Here is a 4,014-nt window from a genome sequence, read left to right as displayed (position 1 = left end):
ACTGGTAAATTTTTTTTTTTGGATAGTTAAAATACTATATTACATAATTAATAAAATAATGTAAATATCTTATTCTGTTTACAATTAGCTTTTATTTATTTATTTATTTATTAATATAAAGCAGTTACCGTACTAAATTAGGTGTTAAGATTATCATTTCATTTAACGTAATTTTAATTTGATTGATATAATCAGTTACCAACTTAACACAAATTTGAGTAGTTTTTATTAACAAATTACTAATATAAAAATTTATTGGATGACGTTAAATAATAAAATATCATTAAAAACAAGGTTGAAATATTGTTGTATACATTTGTTATAGTCTTCCAAACAACAATACTGTCGAACGTTCCAAAGAATATTGATCTATTTTTCTATATGTGTTTTTAGATAATTTTATATTTCTTGTGTCATTGTATCATCTAGTCTAGTTTTACTAAATATTACTTTTTTTTATTAGCTATTATTTCAATTATCAACTACTATTTCAACTGATCTAACAAACATAACCTTCACTTAAAAAAATGTTATATAGTTTTTGAAAATCCAAACTAAAAAAAGCTATTGAAAAGGAAGTGAGTAATTAATAAGTAATAAGTGTGTGTCATTGGAGCAGCCTTAACTTTGTGTCTTTATGGCAGCTTTCACTTGTATTAGTGGGAGGATTATGTATTATGCTTCACACTCTCCATTATAATCTCTCTCAAATACATTACTCGGGTCGGGTTCTCATGATCTATGGGTTTGGAGTACGGGTTATTCGTGTCCTTATGTGACTTGTACCTCACGCATGCATCGTTGTGCTTTCTCATAACTAATCCTTCCACATGGATGCTGCTCAAACCCAGTTGTCAAAAAATGAAGAATCAAACACGATCAATCAGATGCGGGTCAGCCCGCCCCGGAAGAAAAGAAAACAAAATATTTAATTTTTTTAATATAAAGTGAAGATTGATTTGCTTTCAAAAAGAACCAATAAGATCCTATTGGTGTTGCACTCCGTATCAAAATTAAATCATTTTAATTTTATACATAATTCAGTAAAAACATAATTCTCATATTTTTTTAACATCTAACATAATAAGTACTATAGTTTAAATAGTGTACACTTTTATGATGGCTATTCATACTTAAACCAAGCATTCAAGAGAGGGAAGATTGCATGTCTTCTATATATAAGCCTCTCTCTTTCCCCAAACACTAAAAATAACTACACAACCATGGACGAGTTGGGTCCAGAAAGATCGGACCACGTGAGCTTTCATCAGGCTCCACCTTACAGTAGCAGTGAAGACTGGTGGAAAACCTACGAAACATCAATTTCCCTCGGATTTCTTGCAACTGCTGTCTTTATATCCATGTTCATTATCATGGCCATCATTGAACATCTCTATAAACTCAATGCTTCATTCGATTTGAATCGATACACTAGCCATCAGTCCAATGACCCGAGACCGATGCACAAGCTTGTAGATCCACAACCACATGTAAGTTACTTTGAGATACTCAAACTTGTGTTGTTAATGATCTACATATGGTACAAGTCATCAAAGCATAATGTTGTTACTAGGTACAAGAGAGAAATGCAATGGATTTATCGATATTGATGCCGGGAGAGAAGTACCCTACCTACATTGCACATCCAACACCTCTACCTTGTACGAGGGAAAGAGTTTATTGGCCTTCACATTGTGTTCATGATTTTTCCCATCCTTAGCCTTTTTTTTTTTTTTGGATAAATCATAATCTTACTAGTTTTTACACGAAGGGTTGTATCTTTTTTCATATCACTTATCTTACTATGTATTGAAATACATTACTTAGGTAGTGAAGGACGTTATTGTTTTAAATCTTTTTTGCAAAAAACGACATTAAAATGATGGTTGGATACCGTTTAAATAAAGGTGGAATAGTTATCAGGAATTTTGAGGGAATTGAACACAACACGAATCAAACATACGACTTATGCTTGTTTGGTTCGGTTGAGTGGAATGAGAAAATGAATGGACATAACAAGTAGTATGATGATCAGTTATCGTTAAATTGGTTGTTTCATAGTAGTATCTATATGTAAAAATGCAGATGTTGACATTGAAAACCAACATTTTTAATATTCCATTTTTTAAATGTCGGCATCTCATTTTTTGGTGTTGGATTCGTTTATAAAAGTTCAAAGTTAATAAATACCCTATAAGATCGATTTAAAAAGTTAGTATAATAGTAACAATCTAGTTCAAATGTTCAATTCAAATAGTAGGTCAGTTTAAGTTTTTATGAAACTAAAAGTCGGTTTAAATGAAAATAAAACTAGATTAAAAATCAACGTCGCATCAGGATCATATTAACAGGTGAAGCGATACTAATTTCAGTTAAACCTAATACTAGTTTCAAACATTCTATAAGAATTTCTCCAAACTAATAAAATCTACAATTAATGATTTCGTCAAAAATACCAAATGGTTATTGAGAATTATTATGGTCTATTTCAGAAAATGTATAAAAGTTGGATTATTTATATTAATTCTTCATAATCATATGATTAATAGATTAAACTTGTCGTGAGACTCTTGATTTCAAATATATTTATTTAACCACTAACAGTATTTTAACGAATATAAATGTTTTTTTATAATGAAACATGTTAATCCAAACATTATGAAACATGTTACCAAAATATATGATTACAAAAAGGGAAAACTATATACTAATGCTTATTTTACCCCTATAATATGCATACATGCTAATCCAAACACCAAATCTTGTCCTTCATATAAGGGCCCTTATTCTCAACATACGAAACATGTTTATTCTTGCTTATTGTAACACCCCGAGATTCAGATGCGTTTCTTTTACCCTTATTCTTTGTCATTAGTCATGATTAGCCCTTGTGTGGAGAAAAGTTAGCAAGTGAGTACGTTGGGCGTACCAGAGGAGTACGCTGTGCGTACTCGTGTGCTTAGTTTGGACGCGAATCGCCAAGGTACGCTGGTCGTACCCAGAATTACGTCGGGCGTACCCGGCCCAAGTGCAAAACCCTAATCCGTCTTGTGCACTATTTAAAGGGTGCTAAGGCTCATTTCCCAGCCTCCATATCAGTGAGTGAAACCCTAAAAGAGAGCTTCCCACCGTCCTTAGTGTGTGTGAGTGTTATTGGAGCTATTTGTGCTTTGGTGACTTAGTGAAGAAGAAGGAAAGGAGTTCTTGGAAGCTAAAGCTTGAGGTGCCATTTTGGATCTGAGATCTACAGAGCAAGGGACTACACTTAGAGGTATAAAGTTCAAAACTTTCCTCTTCTTTTGATTTCTTGTTGCATGAGCTTTTGCTAGGGCTAAAAACCCCAAAGGTGGAGACTTTATGAGTGTAAAGTGCTCCATGGTCCGAGATCTATCCCCATTCAGTGCTATTAGAGATGTAGAGCCATAAAGTTTCCATCTTTAGTCTTAGTTTGAGGTCATGCTTGAGTAATAAGCCTTCTAGAGTTAGAGGATGGAATATTGTGGGAGTTGGTGGCTTGTTTAGCCATGCAAAGGCATAAAGTCATCAACTTTATGGATTAAGAGGCTTAGATGTGGTCGGATCTAGAATTTGGACGTGAGTCTTAACTGTTTAAGACCTAAATAGTTAAAGGGCTGAAGTTGGGGAGTACGCCGAGCGTAATCCCAGTACGCGCCGCGTACTGGGTGGCGTTCCTCGATCTTGAGATGCAGCCGGGTACACTCAGCGTACACATCTGGTACACGCAACGTAACACATAAAGTTGACTTTTGGGTTGACTTTTAGGGTATGGTCTGTTGTGGGGCCTTTTGAGTTGTGAGAGGGGTAAGATGGTCTTTTACCCTTCTGAGAGTGTCGTAAGAGGACATAGTATAGCCTTTGAGAGTTATAATAATTAGGGTATTTATTTTATATTATTAGGTGGAGGTTAGACCAACGTTACCGAGTCAGAGATTACCGAGATACCCGAGGTGAGTCTTCTCACTATACTTTACCTAGTGTGGTAATAGAGTTATG

The 4,014-nt window shown here is 34.2% G+C and overlaps 1 long non-coding RNA gene across 1 annotated transcript; it reads left to right on the top strand.

The window, feature by feature from the left end:
* The first annotated feature begins 1,134 nt into the window (after window positions 1–1,134).
* LOC145006104 (uncharacterized) lies at window positions 1,135–1,853 on the top strand. Its single transcript, XR_013662794.1, has 2 exons — window positions 1,135–1,490; window positions 1,574–1,853. It is a non-coding gene; the product is annotated as an uncharacterized LOC145006104 (long non-coding RNA).
* The last annotated feature ends 2,161 nt before the right edge of the window (window positions 1,854–4,014 follow it).

This window comes from Lactuca saligna, chromosome 7 (genome assembly GCF_052625555.1).
Source record: "Lactuca saligna cultivar CGN05327 chromosome 7, ASM5262555v1, whole genome shotgun sequence".
In the NCBI taxonomy this organism is placed as follows: domain Eukaryota; kingdom Viridiplantae; phylum Streptophyta; class Magnoliopsida; order Asterales; family Asteraceae; genus Lactuca; species Lactuca saligna.
Note: the sequence above shows the minus strand (reverse complement) of the source record. Positions and strands in the feature narration are given on the sequence as shown.